The 15753-nt window shown below is 43.3% G+C and overlaps 1 protein-coding gene across 7 annotated transcripts in view; it reads left to right on the forward strand.

The window, feature by feature from the left end:
* The window catches only part of CDC37 (cell division cycle 37, HSP90 cochaperone), a 74804-nt gene that overhangs the window by 14693 nt on the left and 44358 nt on the right, over positions 1-15753 (forward strand). For 2 of the 7 annotated variants that reach the window (XM_068099752.2, XM_068099756.2), the window contains exon 1: positions 12105-12256. The exons of the other annotated variants lie outside the window; for them this stretch is intronic. The gene's annotated coding sequence lies outside the window, so the exon portion shown is untranslated. Of the gene's footprint in view, positions 1-12104; positions 12257-15753 lie in introns of those variants that run through there. 7 annotated transcript variants of the gene reach the window in all.

Raw genomic sequence — 15753 nt, forward strand, 5'->3', positions numbered from 1 at the left:
TCTATTAGCAAGCAGCTTGTGTTCTATTAGCAAGCAGCTAGTGTTCTATTAGCAAGCAGCTGGTGTTCTATTAGTAAGCAGCTTGTGTTCTATTCGCAAGCAGCTAGTGTTCTATTAGCAAGCAGCTAGTGTTCTATTAGCAAGCAGCTAGTGTTCTATTGGCAAGAAGCTAGTGTTCTATTAGCAAGCAGCTCGTGTTCTATAAGCAAGAAGCTTGTGTTCTATGAGCAAGCAGCTAGTGTTCTATTAGCAGGAAGCTAGTGTTCTATTAGCAAGCAGCTAGTGTTCTATTCGCAAGCAGCTAGTGTTCTATTAGCAAGCAGCTAGTGTTCTATTGGCAAGAAGCTAGTGTTCTATTAGCAAGCAGCTTGTGTTCTATTAGCAAGCAGCTAGTGTTCTATTAGCAAGCAGCTGGTGTTCTATTAGTAAGCAGCTTGTGTTCTATTCGCAAGCAGCTAGTGTTCTATTAGCAAGCAGCTAGTGTTCTATTAGCAAGCAGCTCGTGTTCTATTGGCAAGCAGCTAGTGTTCTATTAGCAAGCAGCTCGTGTTCTATTCGCCAGCAGCTAGTGTTCTATTAGCAAGAAGCTAGTGTTCTATTAGCAAGCAGCTAGTGTTCTATTAGCAAGCAGCTTGTGTTATATTAGCAAGCAGCTAGTGTTATATTAGGAAGCAGCTAGTGTTCTATGAGCAAGCAGCTCGTGTTCTATTAGCAAGAAGCTAGTGTTCTATGAGCAAGCAGCTAGTGTTCTATTAGCAAGAAGCTAGTGTTCTATTGGCAAGAAGCTAGTGTTCTATTAGCAAGCAGCTCGTGTTCTATTAGCAAGCAGCTAGTGTTCTATTAGCAAGAAGCTCGTGTTCTATTAGCAAGCAGCTAGTGTTCTATTAGCAAGCAGCTTGTGTTATATTAGCAAGCAGCTAGTGTTATATTAGGAAGCAGCTAGTGTTCTATGAGCAAGCAGCTCGTGTTCTATTCGCAAGAAGCTAGTGTTCTATGAGCAAGCAGCTAGTGTTCTATTAGCAAGAAGCTAGTGTTCTATTAGCAAGCAGCTAGTGTTCTATGAGCAAGCAGCTTGTGTTATATTAGCAAGCAGCTCGTGTTATATTAGGAAGCAGCTAGTGTTCTATGAGCAAGCAGCTAGTGTTCTATTACCAATCAGCTTGTGTTATAATAGCAAGCAGCTAGTGTTATATTAGGAAGCAGCTAGTGTTCTATGAGCAAGAAGCTAGTGTTCTATTAGCAAGCAGCTCGTGTTCTATGAGCAAGAAGCCAGTGTTCTATTAGCAAGCAGCCAGTGTTCTATTAGCAAGCAGCTAGTGTTCTATTAGCAAGAAGCTAGTGTTCTATTAGCAAGCAGCTAGTGTTCTATTGGCAAGAAGCTCGTGTTCCGTTAGCAAGCAGTTAGTGTTCTGTTAGCAAGCAGTTAGTGTGCTATTAGCAAGAATCTAGTGTTCCGTTGGCAAGCAGCTAGTGTTCCATGAGCAAGCAGCTCGTGTTCCGTTAGAAAGCAGTTAGTGTTCCGTTAGCAAGCAGCTAGTGTTCCATTAGCAAGCAACTCGTGTTCCATTGGCAAGCAGCTCGTGTCCCGGTGGCAAGCAGCTCGTGTTCCGTTAGCAAGCAGCTAGTGTTCAGTTAGCAAGTAGCGAGTGTTCCGTTCGCAAGAAGCTCGTGTTCCGCTAGCAAGCAGCTCGTGTTCCATTAGCAAGCAGCTCGTGTTCCATTTGCAAGCAGCTCGTGTTCCATTAGCAAGCAGCTCGTGTTCCATTAGCAAGCAGCTCGTGTTCCATTCGCAAGCAGCTTGTGTTTCATTAGCAAGCAGCTCGTGTTCCATTGGCAAGCAGCTCGTGTTCCATTAGCAAGCAGCTCGTGTTCCATTGGCAAGCAGCTCGTGTTCCATTAGCAAGCAGCTCGTGTTCCATTGGCAAGCAGCTCGTGTTCCATTAGCAAGCAGCTCGTGTTCTATTCGCAAGCAGCTCGTGTTCCATTAGCAAGCAGCCCGTGTTCCATTCGCAAGCAGCTAGTGTTCCATTAGCAAGCAGCTCGTGTTCCATTCGCAAGCAGCTAGTGTTCCATTCGCAAGCAGCTAGTGTTCCATTAGCAAGCAGCCCGTGTTCCATTCGCAAGCAGCTAGTATTCCATGAGCAAGCAGCTCGTGTTCCGTTACCAAGCAGCTAGTGTTCCATTTACAAGCAGCTGGTGTTCCCTTAGCAAGCAGCTCGTGTTCCGTTAGTAAGCAGCTCGTGTTCCGTTAGCAAGCAGTTCGTGTTCTGTTAGCAAGCAGTTCGTGTGCCATTAGCAAGCAGCTCGTGTTCCGTTACCAAGCTGCTAGTGTTCCATTGACAAGCAGCTTGTGTTCCCTTAGCAAGCAGCTCGTGTTCCGTTAGCAAGCAGCTCGTGTTCCGTCAGCAAGCAGCTCGTGTTCCGTTAGCAAGCAGTTAGTGTTCCGTTAGCAAGCAGTTAGTGTGCCATTAGCAAGAAGCTAGTGTTCCGTTAGCAAGCAGTTCGTGTGCCATTAGCAAGAAGCTCGTGTTCCGGTAGCAAGCAGTTAGTGTGCCATTCGCAAGAAGCTAGTGTTCCGGTAGCAAGCAGTTGGTGTGCCATTAGCAAGAAGCTCGTGTTCTGTTAGCAAGCAGTTAGTGTGCCATTAGCAAGAAGCTCGTGTTCCGGTAGCAATCAGTTCGTGTGCCATTAGCAAGAAGCTAGTGTTCCGTTAGCAAGCAGTTCGTGTGCCATTAGCAAGAAGCTAGTGTTCCGTTCGCAAGCAGCTCGTGTTCCGGTGACAAGCAGCTCGTGTTCTGTTAGCAATCAGCTTGTGTTCCGGTGACAAGCATCTCGTGTTCCGGTGACAAGCATCTCGTGTTCCATTAGCAATCAGCTAGTGTTCCGTTAGCAAGCAGCTTGTGTTCCGTTAGCAAGCAGCCAGTGTTCCGGTGACAGGCAGCTCGTGTTCCGTTAGCAAGCAGCTTGTGTTCCGTTAGCAAGCAGCCAGTGTTCCGGTGACAAGCAGCTCGTGTTCCGTTAGCAAGCAGCCACTGTTCCATTAGCAAGAAGCTCGTGTTCCATTTGCAAGCAGCTAGTGTTCCGTTAGCAAGAAGCTCGTGTTCCATTAGCAAGCAGCTGGTGTTCCGTTAGCAAGAAGCTCGTGTTCCATTAGCAAGCAGCTAGTGTTCCGTTAGCAAGCAGCCACTGTTCCATTAGCAAGAAGCTCGTGTTCCATTAGCAAGCAGCTAGTGTTCCGTTAGCAAGCAGCTTGTGTTCCGTTAGCAAGCAGCCAGTGTTCCGGTGACAAGCAGCTCGTGTTCCGTTAGCAAGCAGCCACTGTTCCATTAGCAAGAAGCTCGTGTTCCATTTGCAAGCAGCTAGTGTTCCGTTAGCAAGAAGCTCGTGTTCCATTAGCAAGCAGCTGGTGTTCCGTTAGCAAGAAGCTCGTGTTCCATTAGCAAGCAGCTAGTGTTCCGTTAGCAAGCAGCCACTGTTCCATTAGCAAGAAGCTCGTGTTCCATTAGCAAGCAGCTAGTGTTCCGTTAGCAAGCAGCTTGTGTTCCGTTAGCAAGCAGCCAGTGTTTCGGTGACAAGCAGCCAGTGTTCCATGAGCAAGAAGCTCGTGTTCCATTAACAAGCAGCTCGTGTTCCGTTAGCAAGCAGCTCTTGTTCCGTGAGCAAGCAGCTCGGGTTCCATTGGCAAGCAGCAAGTGTTCCGTTACCAAGCAGCCAGTGTTCCATTAGCAAGCAGCTCGTGTTCCGTTAGCAAGCAGGGAGTGTTCCATTAGCAAGCAGCTAGTGTTCCGTTAGCAAGCAGCTAGTTACCCTCGCCTGAGGAGAGGATATTGCATTTGAGTCTGTTCGTTACTTTGCAAAAAAATTTTTATGCCTACCTTCGCGACAAAGTCGCCGGAGGCATTATGTTTTCGGGTTGTTCATCCGTCCTTCCGTCCGTCTGTCCCTACATCCGGTCCGTCCGGGCTAAACCTCGTTTTTCTCAGCAACCATATGTCCGATTGAGACGAAACTTTCAGGGTGGGAGTGACACCCATGCAAAATGGTTTTATGATCATTGTGACGTCATAGTTCACGTGGTATGGCAGCCATTTGGATTATAACCATATAATAATAAAATGACTTCTCGGAAACCGCTGAATGGGAAAATTTTAAACCTGGCACATTGTCAAGTACTCCCAATGGGGAACAAAAGCATGATAATGAAGACATCATAGGTGAAGTGGTATACCAGCCAAAAAGGTTTTAATCGAATTCCTTATCCTAAAAATCTGAAATTGCATGCACATGATCTATGGCCCATTTGTATTGCAATATTAAATTTATAACATCATAGGTTGCATGGTTTGGCAGCCATTTTGGATTGAAGGAAAATATTAAATAATTATATCTCTGAAACCACTCACCCTATCGATGCAACATTTTACAAATATCATCTAACAGCACTGTTGCATATAGTTTGAAAATGATGATGTCAAAGGTCACGTGGTTTGGCAGCCATCTTGGATAGAAAATCAAACCTTATCCGATCAACACGAAACTTCACAAACGTGATCCACCACCCATACATATGCAGAGCGATGGCATATACCCGTTGTGGGACTATGCAGAGGCATATTGGCGACACAGTCGCATTGTTCTAGTCACCCCTCAGCCCAAATTTGGCTAATATAAGGGGTATTGTCGTCACGGTCGTCGTCTGGGTGCCCGGGCGTCCGTCAACTTTTGGTTTCCGTCAATATCGAGCAGAACGGCTTGTCCGATTAAATCCATTTTTGCAGTGTGTATTGGGTTTGGATAGAGGAAGGTTCATGGGCGCGCTGCGATTTTCAATATGGCCGACACGGCAGCCATCTTGAAATTGGTTTCCGTCAATTTTGAGCAGAATGGCTTGTCCGATTAAATCCATTTTTGCAGTGTGTATTGGGTTTGGATAGAGGAAGGTTCATGGGCGCGCTGCGATTTTCAATATGGCCGACACGGCAGCCATCTTGAAATTGGTTTCCGTCAATTTTGAGCAGAACGGCTTGTCAGATTAAATCCATTTGTGCAGTTTGTGTTGGGGTTGAGTCGAGGAAGGTTCTTTTCGAAAATGGGCGTGCTGCGATTTTCAATATGGTCGCCACAGTAGCCATCTTGAAATTGGTTTCCGTCAATTTCGAGCAGAACGGCTTGTCCGATTAAATCCATGTTTGCAGTGTGTGTTGGGGTTGAGTAGAGGAAGGAGCCTTTCGAAAATGGGCGCACTGCGATTTTCAATATGGCCGCCACGGCAGCCATCTTGAAATTGGTTTCTGTCAATTTCGAGCGGAACGGCTTGTCCGATTAAATCCATTTTTGCAGTGTGTGTTGGGGTTGAGTAGAGGAAGGTTCATGGGCATGCTGCGATTTTCAATATGGCCGCCACGGCAGCCATCTTGACATTGGTGTCCACCATGCATGGGCTGAGGGGTTACGCCCGCTTTGTGTTGCTATTTTTTTTTTTTTACAAGTATGTTGATCATTCCGGTTTGTGTGTTTGTGTTTATGTCTGTCCGCTTACTTATACTTGCCAACAGGTCACAATTTTAAACCGATCTTCACGAAACCTCACCAAACGGTAGAGTTTGTGGTCCGACAAAATCCTATATATTTTTGAGGTCAAAATGTCAAAAGGTCAACATAGGCCAAAGGTCAACCACTTTTTTGAATTTCTAAAATCCTCCATTTTCATCCAATTGACTTGAAATTTGAATAGTATTTACATATCAGCTTGCTGAATTCAACCACCAACTATTTTTGAGATCAGCATAGGCCAAAGGTCAACCACTTTTTTCAAATTTCTAAAATCCTCAATTTTCATCTGATTCACATGAAATTTGAATGGAATTTACATATCAGCAAACTGAATTCAACCACCAACTATTTTTTCATCAACATAGGTCACAAGGTTAACATAGGCTAAAGGTCAACCACTTTTCTCAAATTTCTAAAATCCTCAATTTTCATCCGATTGACTTGAAATTTGAATAGGATTTACATATCGGCTAACTGAATTTAACCATCAACTATTTTTGAGATCAGCATAGGCCAAAAGGTCAACATAGGCCAAAGGTCAACAACAATTTCAAATTTCTAAAATCCTCAATTTTCATCCAATTGACTTGAAATTTGAAGAGGATTTACACATCAGCTAACTGAATTCAACCACCAACTATTTTTGAAATCAACATAGGCCAAAAGGTCAACATAGGCCAAAGGTCAACCACTTTTTTTAAATGCCTAAAATCCTCAATTTTCATCTGATTCACTTGAAATTTGAATGGGATTTACATATCAACAAACTGAATTCAACCACCAACTATAATTGAAATCACCATAGGCCAAAATGTCAACGTAGGCCAAAGGTCAACAACCATTTCAGATTCCTAAAATCCTCAATTTTCATCCGATTGACCCTAAAATTGAATGGGATTTACATATCAGTTAACTGAATTCAACCAACAACTATTTTTGAGGTCAACATCGGTCACAAGGTCAACATAGGCCAAAGGTCAACTGCTGTTTCAAATTTCTAAAATCCTCAATTTTCATCCGATTGACTTGAAATTTGAATAGGTTTTACATATCGGCTAACTGAATTCAACCACCAACTATATTTGAGATCAGCATAGGCCAAAATGTCAACGTAGGCCAAAGGTCAACAAAAATTTCAAATTTCTAAAATCCTCAATTTTCATCTGATTGACTTAGAATTTGAATGTGATTTTCATATCGGCTAACTGAATTCAACCGCCAACAATTTTTGAGATCAGCGTAGGCCAAACGGTCAACATAGGCCAAAGGTCAACCCCTTTTTCGAATTTCTAAAATCTTCAATTTTTATCCAATTGACTTGAAATTTGAATATGATTTACATATCAGCCAACTGAATTCAACCACCAACTAGTTTTGAGATCACCATAGGCCAAAAGGTCAACATAGGCCAAAGGTCAACAACAATTTCGAAATTCTAAAATCCTCAATTTGCATCCGATTGACTTGTAATTTGAATAGGATTTACATATCGTCTAACTGAATTCAACCACCAACTATTTTTTAGATCAGCATTGGCCAAAGGTCAACCACTTTTTTCAAATTTTTAAAATCCTCAATTTTCATCCGATTGACTTGAAATTTAAATGATATTTTCAAATCAGTGAAATGAATTCAACCACCAACTATTTTTGAGATCAGCTTAGGCCAAAAGGTCAACATAGGTTAAAGGTCAACCACCTTTTTAGGAATTTCTAAAATCTTCAATTTTCATCCGATTGACTTGAAATTTGAATGGGATTTTCAAATCAGGTCACTGAATTCAACAACTAATTATTTTTGAGGTCAAAAGGATGCGCCTACTGAGTGCCAATTCTACCTTGTTCTGTTTTGCCAAGTGTCACTCTATGATTGATTTTCATTTGTCTGTTTGTCTGTCTGTTTGTCCACACAGAATAAATATGATTTTCTCTGCAACCGTTGGTCCGATTGACAGGAAAATTTCACCATCGGTGCAACTCCACCTGTAGATTTTTTTTAATGATAATTTAATGATAAATGAGAGCGACCTTCATCCTTGGATCTTGCTAACAGCGTGCGGTTTCCTCTATCTCTTGCTGGAGACCTTTTCTCGCTGATGGTGGCCGGTGCTTCACAGCGGTTGGAACGAGGCCAAGGAGGCAGTGCTTCACATGGCTTGAGTTGGGCCGAAGAAGGCTGCTCGGCTAGTTTTGCGAGTGGCTTCCCACACCAGATATGCTAACACTGTAACCCATAAACCAGATATCCTAAAATTATAACCATACACCCCAGATATCCTAACACTACAACAACACACACCAGATATCCTAACACTGTAACCCATAAACTAGATATCCTAAAATTATAACCATACACCCCAGATATCCTAACACTGCAACAACACACACCAGATATCCTAACACTGTAACCCCACACACCAGATATCGTAACATTATAACTCATACACCAGATATCATAACACTGTAACCACACACACCAGATATCCTAACACTGCAACCCCACACACCAGATATCGTAACATTATAACTCACACACCAGATATCATAACACTGTAACCACACACACCAGATATCCTAACACGGTAACCCCACACACCAGATATCCTAACATTATAACCCACACACCAGATATCCTAACACTTTAACCCCACACCCCAGATATCCGAACACTATAAACATACACACACCAGATATCCTAAACTATAACCACACAGACCAGATATCCTAACACTGTAACCCCCACCCCAATTATCCTAACACTGTAACCGCACACCCCAGATATCCTAACACTGTAGCCCCACAACGCAGATATCCTTACACTGTAATCCCACACCCCAGATATTCTAACACTGTAACCCCACACCCCAAATATCCTAACACTCTAACCACACACCCCAAATATCCGAACACTGTAACCCAATACCCTGGATATCCTAACACTCTAACCACACACCCCAGATATCCTAACACTCTAACCACATACCCCAGATATCCTAACACTGTAACCCAACACCCCGGATATCCTAACACTCTAACCACACACCCCAAATATCCTAACACTGTAACCCAACACCCTGGATATCCTAACACTCGAACCACACACCCCAAATATCCAAACACTGTAACCGAACACCCCGGATATCCGAACACTCTAACCACACACCCCAAATATCCTAACACTGTAACCCAACACCCCGGATGTAGGAACACTCTAACCACACACCCCAAATATCCTAACACTGTAACCCAACACCCCGGATATCCTAACACTCTAACCACACACCCCAAATATCCTAACACTGTAACCCGACACCGCAGATATCCTAACACTCTAACCACACACCCCAGATATCCTAACCCAACACCCCAGATATCCTAACACTCTAACCACACACCCCAAATATCCTCACACTGTAATCCGACACCGCAGATATCCTAACACTCCAACCACACACCCCAGATATCCTAACCCAACACCCCAGATATCCTAACACTCGAACCACACACCCCAAATATCCTAACACTGCAACCCAACACCCCGGATATCCTAACACTCTAACCACACACCCCAAATATCCTAACACTGTAACCCGACACCGCAGATATCCTAACACTCTAACCACACACCCCAGATATCCTAACCCAACACCCCAGATATCCTAACACTCTAACCACACACCCCAAATATCCTTACACTGTAATCCGACACCGCAGATATCCTAACACTCCAACCACACACCCCAGATATCCTAACCCAACACCCCAGATATCCTAACACTCGAACCACACACCCCAAATATCCTAACACTGCAACCCAACACCCCGGATATCCTAACACTCTAACCACACACCCCAAATATCCTAACACTGTAACCCAACACCCCGGATATCCTAACACTCTAACCACACACCCCAGATATCCTAACCCAACACCCCAGATATCCTAACATTCCAACCACACACCCCAAATATCCTAACAGTGTAACCCAACACCCCGGATATCCTAACACTCGAACCACACACCCCAGATATACTAACACTCTAACCACACACCCCAAATATCCTAACACTGTAACCCAACACCCTGGATAACCTAACACTCTAACCACACACCCCAGATATCCTAACCCAACACCCCAGTTATCCTTGCACTCCAACCACATACAACAGATATCCTAACACTGTAACCCAACACCCCAAATATCCTAACACTCTAACCACATACCCCAGATATCCTAACACTGTAACCCGACACCGCAGATATCCTCACACTGTAACTCACACATCCCAGATATCCTATCACTGTAACCTGACACCGCAGATATCCGAACACTGTAACCCGACACCGCAGATATCCTAACACTGTAACCTGACACCCCAGATATCCTTAACCCAACACCCCAGATATCTGAACACTCGAACCACATACCCCAGATATCCTAACACTGTAACCCGACACTGCAGATATCCTAACACTGTAACTGACACACCCCAGATATCCTTAACCCAACACCCCAGATATCCTAACACTCTAACCACATACCCCTGATATCCTAACACTGTAACCCGACACCGCAGATATCCTAACACTGTAACCCACACACCCCAGATATCCTAACACTGTAACCTGACACCGCAGATATCCTAACACTGTAACCCACACACCCCAGATATCCTTAACCCAACACCCCAGATATCCTAACACTCTAACCACATACCCCAGATATCCTCACACTGTAACCCCACACCGCAGATATCCTAACACTGTAACCCACACACTATCCTGCACTTTATAGTTTATGGAAAACATGTGGAAACGCAGCTGAAGATTGACATAAAAGGATAGAGATGTTATGTGTTTATTTAGAGATGTTACATGTTTATTTAGAGATGTTACGTGTTTATTTAGAGATGGTATGTGCTTATTTCGAGATGTTATGTGTTTATTTAGAGATGTTACATGTTTATTTAGAGATGTTACATGTTTATTTCGAGATGTTATGTGTTTATTTAGAGATGTTACATGTTTATTTAGAGATGTTACATGTTTATTTAGAGATGTTATGTGTTTATTTAGAGATGTTATGTGTTTATTTAGAGATGTTATGTGTTTATTTAGGGATGTTACATGTTTATTTATAGATGTTACATGTTTATTTAGAGATGTTACATGTTTATTTAGAGATGTTATGTGTTTATTTAGAGATGTTACATGTTTATTTAGAGATGTTATGTGTTTATTTAGAGATGTTACATGTTTATTTATGGATGTTACATGTTTATTTAGAGATGTTACATGTTTGTTGAGAGATGTTACGTGTTTATTTAGAGATGTTACGTGTTTATTTCGAGATGTTATGTGTTTATTTAGAGATGTTACGTGTTTATTTAGAGATGTTATGTGTTTATTTAGAGATGTTACATGTTTATTTAGAGATGTGATGTTTATTTAGAGATGTTACATGTTTATTTAGAGATGTTATATGTTTATTTAGAGATGTTATGTGTTTATTTAGGGATGTTATATGTTTATTTAGAGATGTTATTTGTTTATTTAGGGATGTTACATGTTTATTTAGGGATGTTACATGTTTATTTAGGGATGCTACATGTTTATTTAGGGATGTTACATGTTTATTTAGAGATGTTATGTGTTCATTTAGAGATGTTATGTGCTTATTTAGAGATGTTACGTGTTTATTTAGAGATGTTATGTGTTTATTTAGGGATGTTACATGTTTATTTAGAGATGTTACGTGTTTATTTAGAGATGTTATGTGTTTATTTAGGGATGTTACATGTTTATTTAGGGATGTTACATGTTTATTTAGAGATGTTACGTGTTTATTTAGAGATGGTATGTGTTTATTTAGGGATGTTACATGTTTATTTAGAGATGTTACGTGTTTATTTAGAGATGGTATGTGTTTATTTAGAGATGGTATGTGTTTATTTAGAGATGGTATGTGTTTATTTAGAGATGTTATATGTTTATTTAGAGATGTTACATGTTTATTTAGAGATGTTATATGTTTATTTAGAGATGCTATATGTTTATTTAGGGATGTTACATGTTTATTTAGAGATGTTACATGTTTATTTAGAGATGTTATGTGTTTATTTAGAGATGTTATGTGTTTATTTAGAGATGTTATGTGTTTATTTAGAGATATTACGTGTTTATTTAGAGATGTTACATGTTTATTTAGAGATGTTACATGTTTATTTAGAGATGTTACATGTTTATTTAGAGATGTTACGTGTTTATTTAGAGATGTTACGTGTTTATTTAGAGATGTTATATGCTTATTTAGAGATGTTATATGTTTATTTAGAGATGTTACATGTTTATTTAGAGATGTTACATGTTTATTTAGAAATGTTACGTGTTTATTTAGAGATGTTACATGTTTATTTAGAGATGTTACGTGTTTATTTAGAGATGTTATGTGTTTCTGAAAAGTATGGCGGAGCGATACGTGATGGTTGCCTCAAGCTGATGCTCTGGCGAAAGAATACACAAGCGGTTATATTCGCACTTCGCAGCCTCTGGCGGTGATGCGGCGCTTAATAGTTCCGTGCTATTGAGTGTTTCCGTTGCTGTCATTCAGTGTGCTCCCGAGTCGCACAAGACAGATTGTGTTCCTTGCCCGTTGGTGACATAAAGTTGCGTTTTTCGGATCGAGCAGGATTTGTCTGTTCGGGTAGGTGTGCGAATTTGAAGAGAGAGAGAGAGAGAGAGTGTCATGTATGTGTGTGTCACTGTCAGGGATCCGGATGAAGGAGAGCGGATAGGCCCGAGGCCTCGGTTTGCTGTTCTCGTAGGTTTGCTCTTGTCGTCGGAGCGGTTTGTATAATCCGAGTGTTAACTTCAGTTATTTGAGAAACGCTCGTCACCTGGCGTTCGTCGGGTCGAGGCCGGAAGAGTGTCATTCGGAACTGATAGTATAGTTGGAATGTTTTAATGACGTGTAATGCAAGTTCGTGCAATGCGAGGTGATCAAGGTGGTGACCGGAAGCACATGGTCGTGTTTTACGTGATTAAGTTCAATACTAATGAACGTTTACTAACACAATGCATCGCTAATGAAAACTCTCATTTGTGCAATTTGTGGATTTGAAGCAAAAAGCCAAAAGCTCAAATGAATGCGATGGTGGTTCCACACCTAAACACCTCACCTTTCATGATTGTAAGAACGCTAATTAGTGGGTTCCTCTCCCCCACCACCTCATCCTCAACCTCCCCCCACCACCCCAAACTCACCATCCCTCCACCACCCCATCCTCACCCTCCCTCCACCACCCCATCCTCACCCTCCCTCCACCACCCCATCCTCACCCTCCCTCCACCACCCCATTCTCATCCTCCCTCCACCACCCCATCCTCACCCTCCCTCCACCACCCCATCCTCATCCTCCCCACCACCCCAAACTCTCACTCCCCCCACCACCCCAAACTCACCCTCCCTCCACCACCCCAAACTCACCCTCCCTCCACCACCCCATCCTCACCCTCCCTCCACCACCCCATCCTCACCCTCCCTCCACCACCCCATCCTCACCCTCCCTCCACCACCCCATCCTCACCCTCCCTCCACCACCCCATCCTCACCCTCCCTCCACCACCCCATCCTCATCCTCTCCCCACCACCCCATCCTCACCCTCCCTCCACCACCCCAAACTCACCCTCCCTCCACCACCCCATCCTCATCCTCTCCCCACCACCCCAAACTCACCCTCCTCCCACAACCCCAAACTCACCCTCCCTCCACCACCCCATCCTCATCTTCTCCCCACCACCCCATCCTCACCCTCCCTCCACCACCCCATCCTCACTCTCCCTCCACCACCCCATCCTCATCCTCCCCCCACCACCCATCCTCACCCTCCCTCCACCACCCCATCCTCACCCTCCCTCCACCACCCCATCCTCACCCTCCCTCCACCACCCCATCCTCATTCTCCCTCCACTACTGCATTAGGGCAGGCCATACTTTTTTTTTTTTGGAAATCAATCGAGAGGGGTGTTCATATTACGTATTTTGTTGTGTAGAATACAAATCTGAGGTTTTTAAAATTCTGATAACCCGAACCTACATCAATTTGCAGTTGATTATTATTAAATTTTTGATTATTTTGCTATTCTTCTGGAATAAAGAGACGTTTTTTATTTTGAAGTTACGGCTTTTATTTTGGTAACTTCCTGTTGGAACGGCAGTTGTAGCCATCTTGTTGCTGAAAGCTCGATGTTGAGGAGGTTGGCAATCCTTATCCATCCGTCTTCTCTTCTCTTCTTATGGCATTGCCAGTAAGTACGTTTTTGATTGGGAACCTGAGGAACAAACAGATAATAATTTTAGATGTAAATTACCTTGTTTTATATTATATTTGTTAATTGATTTGTGTACTTACCTATTGCTAGCCTGAGTTACATGTGAAGGAAAATAGTGACCTGTGAAGTGAATATTTTGACGGTCTTCTGTAATACCTGTGTAATACCTTAATATCTGTCTGTAGTGGATACTTACCTGTGTATTATTGTTTTTATTTCAGTGTGAACTACTAAAAATGGCTCAAGTCATAACAAGGATGAAATCAAGTTCTCATTTAAGTAATCCTGTTGGCACTGGGCAGGAGCTGTTGGTGTCTGAACTGCCAACTGTGAGGGATATCCTGAGGTATGGCATCTACTTGAGGGAGCAAAGTGAAGATGACAGGAGGAACTACCCAGTGGACCAGCTCGTGTCTGACATCGACCCTGGTCTGATTTGTCAGTGGAGCAAAGCTAATGCTCTTTTCAAGCCTCCTGTTATCAATGAAAAGGTGACCATCATGTCCAAGCTCAAGGAGGTCTGGAATCAGGCAGTGAAGTTTTCTCTTGGGAAGGGCAAACTTGATGCCAAAGAGAGGTTCATTGTCAAGTTAGACAAGTTATTTGGTATTTTGACTTGCAAGTGTCAGATTACCAGTTGTGAGGGGGGAGGCTGTGAGGCCGGTGAGGGCTGTGAGGCCGGTGAGGGCTGTGTGATCCAAGCCCACATTAACTGTTCCTGCAGCAGAGAGAAAATGATTCCTGTGAAAGATCTTGCCTACATCAAGGGACAGAAAGAGAAGGTTGGAAGTAAAGGACCCCACCAAATGGGGAGCCCTGATCTGCCAGAGCACAAGAGACAGGTGAGGACATTGGAAAGGCGGGAAAAGAAAAAGAATGCAGAGAAAAGGAGAAGGAGCAAGGAGGAAAATGCTGCAGCAGCAGAGAAGGCAGCCAGGAAGGATGTTGAGAGATTTTTGTCAGATGGTGATGAGGATCTGGAATTGGAGAGAAGTGGTGCTGAAGATGAGTTTGTCACTGAAGTTGAGCTCTTCCCTGAAACTGACACTGAGCCTGCAGCTTCAGCAAAGGTCCAGAAAAACTATGATGAGATTCCAAACATTGCCCTTGCTAGTGTAAGGTATGGCATAGGGCTGAGGCCAACTGCAGCGATAGCAACTGCAGCTCTGATTGATGCAGGAATCATCACAGAAGACAATACAAGTAAAGTGATTGATAAGAACAAGGTCAATAGAGCACAGGAGAAGTTGATGACAGAGCTGGGGGAAGAGTTTGATGAGAAGTGCAGGGAGGAGGGGGGATCTCCTGCATCCTCTTTGATGGGTGGATTGACCTGACCAAATGTGATGATGGAAGCTGAGGGCAGTGACCAATCTTTTCCTGCAAAGATCAAGGAAGAACACTATAGTGTTGTTAGTGAGCCTGGTAGCTACTATCTGTTCCACTTTACCCCAGAGAAAGCAACTAAAGAGGAGTCACATGTGGAGCAGATTGCTAAGGTGATGTGATGCCGACTGTGAGAAGATCTGCTTGGTATGCCCACAGTGAAGCCATCCTCCAAACACTGCTGTGCTCTGAGGATCAGAAGGAGAGGACTGAGGGGGTGGAGAGAATCCTGGCCATCAGGGGAGAGGGGGACCCAGACACTCAGCTGGGGGACTCCTCTGTCAGGACCAGGAAGTCACCTGACATCAACTGTGATGCTTCCAGCATTGGTAACTTGATCAGCTGGTCAGAAGGTGTGTCAGAGCCACCTCTCACCTGCTCCCTAAGCACCTCGGAGGTGAAGAACTTCATCAACACCCCCATGGAGGTGCTCAACTGGCCTTGCCACACACAAAGCATTGAGAGGGTTGTTAAAATGGTGA

This window comes from Myxine glutinosa, chromosome 2 (genome assembly GCF_964187855.1).
Source record: "Myxine glutinosa chromosome 2, kmMyxGlut1.1, whole genome shotgun sequence".
NCBI lineage: Eukaryota > Metazoa > Chordata > Myxini > Myxiniformes > Myxinidae > Myxine > Myxine glutinosa.